The sequence below is a fragment of the Centroberyx affinis genome, unplaced genomic scaffold (genome assembly GCF_046629955.1).
Source record: "Centroberyx affinis isolate AG114_WGS23_722 - 3 ecotype Tasmania unplaced genomic scaffold, CSIRO-AGI_Caff_v1 ptg002826l_1, whole genome shotgun sequence".
Classification (NCBI taxonomy): Eukaryota; Metazoa; Chordata; class Actinopteri; order Beryciformes; family Berycidae; genus Centroberyx; species Centroberyx affinis.
Window position 1 is genome coordinate 38385 of NW_027280969.1, and position 11683 is coordinate 50067.

Genomic DNA, 11683 nt, shown 5'->3' on the forward strand with positions numbered 1-11683 from the left:
TGTGAAATCCACTGTTCTTGCTAAAATGGTGTGTTGTTATGGAATTATTATAATGAAATCCAATGATATAACCTGAGTAACCAAAAGTTAGTCTACTTTCTACTGAAGGGGGCCTGAAAAGGTATGTGCTTGTGTTTGTCTCCATAAAGATGCAGCTATTAAAAGTATTCTGGGTGGAAATAATTTTTCTTGGCCAACGTGAAAATCTGACCACAGAAAATATAATGACTAGTTGTGATGGAGTGGATTGTTAGCACTAGGTACAAGGGCCTGCTAAGACATTTCTTGAAGAATTTGTGGCTGAGATAAATCTCACTGGAGATAGAACTGACAATTTGTGGCGAAGAACTATGTAAAGCTTTGACATTATATTGTAGCAGTAGACACAAACCAGCAAGATACTGCAGTAGCAAGATTCAAACCATCTTTTGAAATGGTTAGAGAGATCAAATCTCCCACCCACAGAGCAACTGAGTATTCTACAATGACATGGTATAAAAAGTTGAATAACAAATTACAGTTTTTGCTATAATAGTAATATAATAATAGGCTACTTGCTGACTAATAAGAATTTGCTAGCCCAAAGAATGTATTTAATGTTACATTGTCACTTTGAGTAAGTAATTGACAGTATTATCATTTAAAGTGCACTAGCCAACTTACTATTAGCTCCTCCTTTGTACTAGATTTGACAAAATGCAGTGTATGAAATTAAAAGGTTTCTATTAAAAAAGTACCATAAAGATACTTGTGTTTCTTTAAAATTAAAACATTGGAAAATGAAATCAACCAATAGCTATTTTTTTTGGAGGTTTCATCAATGCATCGACTTTCTCAACTTGCTTAAACCAACCCTTTCTGAGACATTGCCTTAATGTTCTGATTTACTTATAATGTCATTTATTATTATATTCTATATTATATATAAAAAAGAGCTGCTAGTGGACTTTGGAAAATTGAATGCAAGTATGGCCTGTGCTGGCCTCACCATTGCACTAATCAGTGATTTAAATTCTTCGTCTTCTATCTTATGTTCCAAAAATTAGTTTGGCTTGACCTGCTGACATGGAAAAACTGCCTTATCCACCATGCTAGGTGTTACCAAATGGCCAGGCCATGTTGTCCCCACACTGACACAGCAGGAAGACCACACACAATGAGACAGGTAGAGAAACACACACACACACACACACACACACACACACACACACACAGCAGTTAGCAGCCCTGGTGTTGGTGATGGAAGTGCTGAATGATTGAGAAGTGTGGCAGAAAGGGAATGGGGGAATGGGGGAGGTGACAGAAAGAGGTGGGATTAAAGTGGAAAGTTATGGTCATGAAGGCAGCGTTGGGTTGTTGGTTTAAGGGTAAAGATGCCAATGTTGGTTTGTGGCCATGTTGGTCTATTTTTCCATTCTTGCATGTTACCAAAAGGACAGAAGAGTGGATTAAAACCCAATGAATAGCTAATTCAGTTTTCACTCTGTTTTTGTTTAGTCTGAATTTCATGATCCATGGGATGGGCATTTTTGTCTTTAAGGCTGCTTCAAATTCAATATTACCCAGACCAATGGAATTAACTGTACTACTACTGCTGTCACTAGGCTACTATATATTGCATATGTGCTAATATGGCTACTGCTAATATTTATATTACTAGTACTATTGTTACTACAAGCACTACTACCACTACTACTAGTACTACTGCTACTTCTACTACTACCAGTAGTGGTAATAGTGATAGTGCCTTTACTAGTACTAGTACTGCTATTACTAATACTACTAATAGTACTAATACTACTAATAGTACTAATATTACTACTACTACTGCTACCAGTTGTACTACTACCACCACCAGTACTATTATCACTACTATTCCTATTACTACTACTACTAATACCACTACTTCTAATACCACCACCACTACTACTAATACTACTAGTACTACTACTAATAATAATAATATAAACAAGCTCTCTGCTTCTTTCAGTCTCTAATGTACCTCAGTACAACTACTGTACCCACACACCCTTGCTGACGCACACACACACACACACACACACACACACACACAGTAACACCCTTAATCAGCAGACACCCTCATAGCCCACTCATCCATCACACTCAAGCCCACTCACATGTAGAAAGTCACTCACCTCATAGTCTTGTTTCTAAAAAGAGGCCTATTGAGTGGGTGAAGAGGGGACGCATGTGTGTGTGTGTGTGCGTGAGTGTGTGTGTGTGTGTGTGTGAGTGTGTGTGTGTGTGTGTGTGTGTGTGTGTGTGTGTGTCAGCAAGGGTGTATGGGTACAGTAGTTGTGCTGAGGTACACCAGTGTCTAGGGGTTGGGCTGTTTTATGACATTAAGATTCAGTTCCAGCTGCCTCGGTTCATTAAAGTAGAAAAGGAGGAAACAGAAGAGGAAAACAGGACAGGAAAGGAGAGCAGGAACGCCTAATGTGAGCCACCAAGGGTCTGAGGGGAAAGAACGAAATGTCACACTTCTGAAAAATTTAAAGCTCTTTATCATCTCGCAATCTTTCTCTGTGTCGCAGACATTTTCCCAGCCTCCATCCTTTCCCTCTCATGTCTCTGCCTTCCCTCCCTCATCCCTCCATCTGTTAGTGGTTAGAAGAAACATGCTCCCTTCAGGGCCAGGAACCTGGAGTATTTCCTGCTTTGCCAGGGAGCGAGGGGGAGAGAGGCAAGAGAGGAGGAGGAGGAGGAGGAGGAGACGAAGGGGAGAACAGAGAAGCACTGAGCCCAAGGAGGAAACCCACACCGAGAAAGAGAAACAGAGCAACGGAGGGGGAGAGAGAGAGAGAGAGAGAGGAAAGAAAAAAGAGAAAGAGGTTGAATGAAGGCCTCGTGCGCATACATCTGGCTTTGATTAGCGAGACAGAGAGGGTGATGGTGAGAGAGGGGAGACAGAGGGGCTTTTATTTTTGGCACTTTTGGGGATATAGAGTGATTGACCCATTTTTTCCCCTTCCTTTCTGATGTTTTCTTATTTCTGCTCACTTCATTCACATCTCAAATCTGTTGAAGCTACTTTTTCAGACCGGCGCCTCAGCAGACAAAGCAGCAGGCAGGCAATTTAAGGTGTGGTCCACTCCATTTTTGGGGGGATTTTCTTTCTCTTTGTTCTAGTCGCCTCTCACTCGTCTGCACATACAGTCGCCTCTCACTTGTTTGCACATATACATACTCAAATTAACAGAAGATAAATGGGTTAGGGTTAGGGTTATTTTATTATGATGATGATGATTATGATTATTTTATTCAAAAAGGTATAAGTTGAACAGCATTATCTTCTTCTAAGTCCATGGTTTCAAGACGTCTAAAATGATGTACTTGTCTGTGATTGTGCTATCAAAATTCCTATAGCAACAAGCTGGCCAACATTGTTACCTAGCAACAGAGGGTGAATAAACTGGTCCAGTTGGATAAACATTATGGCTGCCATTAACCAATTACCTTGAGAAAGATTGGGATCCATCACATTTGGCCATAAGTCTATGACAGTTTCCATGCATCATCATCATTATGAAATTTGATCTATATGTTGAGTACAACTAGGGAACCATGTCTGCTGAGGCACTTTAGAGATGATGATTAGGAGGCACCACAAATGGCTAAAAAATGCATCTCTTAATCTGGCCAAGTACATTTAATCAAATTTAGCACACATGTAACAGACAAAAATGTAAAGCTGCATTGGGCAGCATCACACTTTGGCGGCCCCAAGTGGCAGCAAGAGATAACTGTTTCAAGTTTTGAAAGTTTGAAGGACTTCATTACCCAAAAAATCATGTAGGGTGACATCAGTAAACTGCACTCCTCGGACCTAAATGTCTTCTTCTTCTTAGTGTCCGGTAGGGTGGAGGTGGTGAAGAGGTTCAGCCATTGTTGGTGAGTCTAGCCTTCTCTGGATGGAGCTTACTCACTCACTGCTGTTTAGGAGACACTTTTTGATTCTGCTGTTAAGTTTTGATTTGTCACTTCTGAGTAGACACCATTCGACACCATTCATTTCATTTATTCATTTAATTTGGGCAAATAGAGCGAATCTGTGGGGTCTCAATTAACAGGGATAGGATGCTCTTCTCTATTGCAACCTGAGTTTGTAATTTTGGTAGATAATAGATAGAAATCTTGCCTAGCATAGCTTGACGTTTGGATTGGTGTATGTTGGCATCCCATAATAACGTATAACTCTTTGCACTATTATTACTAAACATTGTAGAAAAGTCAGAGCCTCAGGGTCAGGCATTGCGTAGCAGTCTTGTGATTGGAGTAGTTGGGTCTGATGTTTAGTCTAGGATTAATGTAACAGCCATGAAAGTCCTGAAGGAAAGACAGAACCATCAAAGGACGCAGAGAGCGAAAGTTTGAAAAAGAGACAAAACTGTGAATGTGGTTTGGTGCCAGAGAGGCCCAGCGTTTCTCCACTCCCTGGGAAATGTCACCCAGTCTCCGACAGCTTCTCCCCAGGGACCCCCCACCCCCCACTACCCCTGTAAATTCAAGTCAATTTGAAAAATGTGAGAGAGAACGAGAAGAGTTTACGTATATCACACATCATGACTGCACTGCACAGTGTTTATGAAACATGGACAGATTATCTTCAACATTAATTGCTCCAATGTCAGACATTTCATGTAGCTGTAACAGTCGAGTAGTCTGTCTCTAGCTGCTGTTGAGGAAAACAGACTGAAACTTTTTTTTTTTTTTTTTAACAATTTCAGCCAGTTTGCTCCCAGCATTGTAGCCTGTCAGGGTTTCTTAATTTATGAAGCAAATGTTTTCTGCTGCGTACAGTAACTTATTCTGACCATGAATGTGTCAGCATGTAGTCCTGCAGGGAAAAGTAAAGACTGAAATGTCAAGCAATGTTATGTATAAACCATGCTGACTATGTCTGAACCCTGAACTGCCCCTTGGTGATGGTAATGTCAGGGTATCTGTAGAGTCCTTAAACAGTCTGAAAAAGCCTCAAATTATCTAAATTTAAAAAGTATTAGAATGTCTTAAAGACAGTTATTAGATTACTTATTTGTAATGTCTTATTTGCAATGACAGGATTCTTTGCACTGCATGTCCACTCACTCGTTTAGAACAGGGTTAGCAGTATGCTACAATATGTATCCTATCTGCTTTACTAAACACAATTGGACTTCATGTCCCTTAATAATTTTCTGATGTTGTGTTTCTTATAATGTCCATTCATTCTTTAAGAACTTTCTCAAACAGAAATAAAACAGAAATAGTGTGTTTTTGCCAGCTTTGTTTCTATATTTGGGTTTTTAAATTGGTTTTAAATTCAGTTCACAGGTAGCATTAAAAAGGTCTTTTAAAGTCTTAAATTTTGCTTTCTGAAACCCGCAGACACCCTGAATGTGCTCATTGATCAGTTTTTGGATCAGGTACTGTAATGCTGTTTCAGCCAAGTTTTTTGCAAAACTCTACTTTCTTGCTGGAGCGATGAAGGAGGACGTTGTCAGCATGACTAAAAAACTGCATTTGCAGCTGCCTGTCAACTGCCTGCCATCTGATGGGTTGACCAGAGGTCTGGCCTGTACAGTATGCCTTGGTCTATTGGTGCACAAAGGCCCAAATGTGTCCTTTGATTATTTTTTTTTTGGTATGAGAGAAAGAAAACAAATCATAATTCACAAACATCTAGGCTGCTGACGAAGTTTTAAACCTCATGTAACTGCTTGGTATCCCTCAGAACAAATAGGGGCACACAATAAACAGAATAAATGAAATTTGATACACTGAATTCTTATCTGAAACTAATCTTCTCAAGATTAATATTTATCATAGCTGCAAAGACTGACAGAATAAAGGCTACTATCTGTGGCATATTATGAATTATTAAAGAATTGAATTATTAAAGGACACTACACTACACTGCACTACAGTGACTTTTTGGGAGTTTGGCCTATTGGTCACCTTACCCAACATGTGACGAGAGGATTGACACCAAAATCATCTCTCTCTCTTTAGCATACAGTATGCTAAGTGATCATAGACCACTAGCGTTATCCCAAAAGTGAGAAAATGAAATCTTTTAGCAGCTCTAAGGCTGGATGGCTAGTTCATTTCAATCACAACAGACATAAAACAGACATAAACAAACACATTCAACAAAAAGAATGCAGGAGATCTCTCTTCCCGGCGAGACTTCCAGCGTAACTTGTTTGTTTACACAGGAAGTGAGTTAGCCAGACAGCTAAAGTTTTTTGAGCTGTTGATTTGTAATGGACTTCACTAATGATGAAGATTGAGATTTTGTTTTTTAGAAGTTATGAATTTACGGGCCATAGAATGAAAACCAATACCAACTTTGGATAATACTAGTCAACTATGATTACTTAGCATACAGTATGCTTAAGTGTTAGCATGCATACCGGTCAGAACTTTCTACTGGAGACACAGAGATGATTTTGGTTGACACATATTGGGTATCAGTGTAGCCCTTGTTACGGCTGTATGTGTTCCCTGTGCTGTTTGTCCCTTTTCCTCTCCTGTCTCTATAGCTCCACCCAGGTCTTTTACACCTGATCAGTCCTCAATGAGGTGCACCTGGCCCAGGAAAGGAAGTGGTTAAATGCTCCTGTTCCAGGGAGAGGCTTCTGGTTTGCGGACTGCTAGTCTTGCTGTCTCTCAGCCTGGGATTCTATTTAGTGTCGTTGTCTTTTGATAGTTGTTTGTAGTCTTGATTTAGTTTCTTGGTTGTTTTGTATGTCTTTATGTTAATAAATCCCGTGGTTTGGGTATTTTAAAAGGTGTCGGTAGAGTTTTATTTTGGGTCAGTGGTGGAGTGTTGTTTGCCCCATAGGGCCGACCAAGGGTGGGGTGTAACAGCCCTTAAAGATGAGCCATTGGAAATCAGTATGATATTATCACATCATATCCTACTATAAAATGAGGAAAACTCTGTCCATCTGTCCGTCTGTCTGTCTGCATCCATTTTGCTCCTCAGTGGGTTGGCCAATCAATCTGAAACTGCATATGGGCATTGAGCATTGGCATAGGCAGGGACTGATGAAGCTGATTCTTCCATTTTCCCAAATTTACGCTGTTTATGCGCATTTTTGGCAAGTCTGCGGAGTTGTGGCATGCGCATCCCCGGGTATGGACTAGTCAGTATTATAACAAGTAAAACTTACTTGGAGATGTCTGTTGAAGTGTGCACTCCCCTTATTTAGATATTTTTTAAGGTGGTTATCATCATGTGAAATAGAATCAGAGCAGCCAACAGATTTAGCCAAACAATCCATACATGCAAAAGCTAATATTATACTGTAGTTAATGCAAGCCAAATACTTTCAGTTAAATTTATTCAAGTCAGACACCTTCAAAACAGTTACTGAGCTGCACACTGTATGTGTTATGCTGCTTCCCCCTTGAGGTTAGCTGCTGTAATCACATGGTCAGTGGTGTAACTTAATAAGGCCATCTCCATGTGGTTTTTATGGCACCCACATTTAACGCCTGTGTGAAATTAATGACCATGGACCTGTTAGACTTGTCAAGTCATCAATCATCGAAAACAAGCTGAGAGAGTCAAGAGGGAAAGGAGAGAAAAAAGCTATTATGTCTCAGTCAATATTGTTTTGCAAAGCTTATTTTCCAAGCTCATAAATAAAAATAAATAATAGTTATGAAAATAAAAAATAATAAATTAGATGCAAATAAATGCACTGAAAGTAAATACAATTAAATAAAAAATAAAATAAATAAACAAACACATAAGTAGGCTAAATATGTAAGTAAATAAATTAATCGATTGATAGATGTCTGTATTTCTGTATTGGTGTGTATGAATGTGACGCCATCTGCACTAAAATAAAATCCCTCAAAATTCAGTTGTCAGTCTAGCTGCATAACAGCAGGTGTCATCTTTGTGCTGACAATTTATACAAGTTTGCTACTTCAGCATGGCAGCTGAAGTAGCAAACAGCGATGGAATTTAGCTGTTTTCCATTTCATATTTCATTCTGTAAAATCTCTAATTTAACCCTAATTTACAGAGAAAAACATGCTTTTTTTTAACCCTTTAAAAAATTGTACCTTTTCATGCCTGTCAAGAAACAGAACAATGAAATTGCATGTTGTTGCTGCTACGGAAAACTCACTTCTGTGACTGTATACATCTAGCGTTAGAATAAATATACTGAACACATTTGGGGAATAATTTATGGATGTTAGAAGTCTGTTAGGACCTTCAGCTATTAGCAGATAAGGGCCGGGTTCGGGCTTATTTCCTCATAAACTTATGGGCCTCGGGTAAGGCTCAGGTCTCCTTTTTACAAGTTAAATATTGGTCCATGTGTACTGTTACTTTTTACAGCTGATATTCACGTAAACATTGTGTAAACTCAATTGATTGTCTGCCTATGCACTTGCATATTACGGATAGGCTTGAATCAGTAGCTCTCGGGCTTCAGCGTACGGCCTGAACGTCGCAGGTCAGGCTAGGCTTCAGTTTCAGGCCCGGCCAGATCTCCAGTTCATGTACTTTGAATTTCAATTTAGGCTACAATTTAGCAGACGCTCTTATCCAGAGCGACTTGCAATTAGTGCAACAGTAAAATAACTGAATATTCCTCAAGCATCAACAGGGTAAGTAGCTAGATACAGATAATTCGGAGTGCCACATTAAACAAGAAAGCAAAGATGATGCTCCGTTCCGATCTTGGTCACTTTGTAGGCTAACATCAGTGTTTTGAATTCGAGGCGAGCAGCACCTGGGAGCTAGTGCTCGTGCGAGCTAGTGGATGGTTGATTCAGGTTACTGTTGATTTACTGTAGGTATCTTTGCTTCTCGGGATCTCTCCACACAGTCCGAGCAAGATTTGAAAGGTAATGAAGCAGAGCCAAATGGAAATAAAATGGCTTTATTCTTGAACAATAGCTCTCTAGACTGACTTGGCAGTGCATAGAGTTAAGGTGCATAGTCCTACTGTTATCGTCACAGTTGATTATGATTATATAGAAACATAATATAGGAGTAGTTTCTAATTTTAATGCTCCAGGCCTATAGAGAAAAGGAGTTCTGCATTAAATTTTTATTCAGTTTTGGCCACCTGGGACTATAGTCCAACTCACAATACTGTTTTATAAATCTTCAGCATATCAAAGAATCCACACAAAAATGTATGAACAAAGCAGGCATAATGCGTAGACATAATTGCACACAAAATTTATGCATTGAGCAACTCAAAAACCCATATCTGTCCAAAAAGTTCAGACACTCGAAATGATTCATTCCTTTTATCTTAAAGGAAAGCACCAAGTATCAGGGAGATTGCTAACATGCTAACACTTTAGCGGCTAGCATTACCTAGCATTACCTCAAAAGTGAGAAAATGAGAACTTGTAGCAGCTACAAAGTAAATAAAAGTAATTTTTAAATGATATTGCTAAGTCTGGCAGTTTTGTAGAGGAGATTTGTCAAATTCTCGCAAAATATGTAATATGGCCTAATCTAACGTTGTGAACTAGCAGGGACTGCTACCCACTCAATATGCTAAACTGTTAGCATGGAGTCAACAATCGGGGACACAATAATTTTAGTGTCTATGTTCTCACCACTTAACATGTAAGTTGACCAATGGGCCAATCTCCCAAAAAGTTGTATTCCACAGGCCAGGACAACTACACTCTGTGGAAATTATGGAGATGTCCTCGTTTCACTTGGTCCAGTAACGTCATGACCACATTGTTCCATGACACAGTTGGGGCTCTCATTACTACAGTAACAGCCATAACAGATATTTTGGGCCCAGGCCAGGCTGACATGCTACTGTTTAGTAAACTGGCCCAGATACTCATTCATCAAATGCTCATTTGGTGAGGGATGAGATTTGCGTCACAAAGGAAAAAATGTACCCTCAAGTACTGGAAGTTGTATCTACAGTTAGTCTTGTTACCTTCTTTCTACACTGTCAGACAGCAGCAAAGTGCAGTAGTTTACAACAAATACTGAAATGAAAACTAGAGGTATCATGTAACTTCAAATTGTAGATCCTATTTACATATAGTCCCAGAAGGAAATTCCCTGTCCCTTACATAGATATTCTCAAATCACATTTGTACAAAATTATTATTATAAAATTATTATTATTAGCAATAGTAGTAATAGTAGTTGTAGGAGTATCCTGGGTTTTAATTCAAGGAGTCTCATGGTCTAAATGCTGTTTCAGAGGCTTTTCCACCATGCAAGAATAAAATTAAGGGGGAAACACACTGCATATGTGAATGGTCAAATTTAAAGATATTGAATGTCGGCACAAAATACCGGCTATTAGCAGCATCAATCCAAAAATATCATTTTTGGTCACTTTTTTGAATGGACCTTATTTGGTCATTATTTACACCTTAACCTTCCCAAAAGGTATCCCTTGTATGGGGGCAGTCAGACATGCAAAAGTTACACATACAGTAATCCATGCATCAGAGACTGTGGTGTTCAACAGTTCAAGTGATCTGGGGGCGGTGCCGGTCCATGCGGGTGGTGCTGGTTCAGCTCCTCAGGCAGGGTGGGGCGGCCTCAGGGGGGGTGGGAGAAGGAGGCGGGGTCAGCCGGGACAACGACATTTGACTGGCCGGTCCAATAGAAGCCTTCCTGATAACAGTGCTGCACCAATGAAAAGGGAAAGATACAGTCAGGTGGATAAGTGGATATTCATAACACTATAGTGGATATCAAAAGTTTGCACTTTCAAATTAAAATTTCTAGTTTTTATTGCCTTGAGGCCCTATAGTAATCACATAGGTTCTAATTAGCGTTAGCTAGCTAATCTGAAGTACCAAAATTGTTGAAAATGAAAATGGGCAGCAAAATTTGGATTGGCGAATTTTTTCTCTGATTTTGCTTGAAGAAAAGGATGAGGAGCCCATTCTGATATGGAGGATGTAGCTAAAGTTAATGTTACTCATCCAGAAACTGTAAGAGGCTAATTACTTCCCTCTACATTCTGCTAGTTTTTTCCCAGAAATTTGTCTGATCATACAACCAAGGGTGTTCTGACACAACTAAAATTCAATTCTCCATTTTCTCCATTTTGACTTCTGTTGTTTATGTCTTCACCTCCCTCAGATTTAAGTCCTCCTCTTCATTATTCAAAGCTAATGAAGCTAATATCGGCTTTCGGTAGCTTCAATCCAAAAATATTGGTATCAGCCTTCAAAAACCTGTATCGGTCAAATCCTAGTAGAGACCCTGGGGAGGGTAAGAGGCGATGGGGGTGCAGGGTGAGGTAATAACACCCTTGTTCTTACCCGTCCTCCATGTCCTCCTGCTGCTCCCCATCCACAGAGCCCTCTGTCTGATCAGTGGCGCTGTCCTGCTCCTCCTCCACATTACTGCCCCTGTAGCATCGCGGAGGCCAGCGCAGCTCCCCGCTCTCCAGCTCGCTCTGCTCCGTGGGCTCCACGACAATGGAGGGAAGACGCTCTCTGCGGTAGAGAAAGTCCTCGGGATAGGAGCTGGTGTCCGACTCTGTGTCCATGTTACATTCAGGGAAGATCTGGATGGGGGAGGGGGAGGAAAGAGATCAATAGGCAGCTGTCATGTGAAATGAGGACTGTCAATTTAGTGAGAAGTCCCTGCGTCTTATATAGGGTATGGCGAGTTCCACACCAAAGTCATTTAATCTAGTATTTAGTC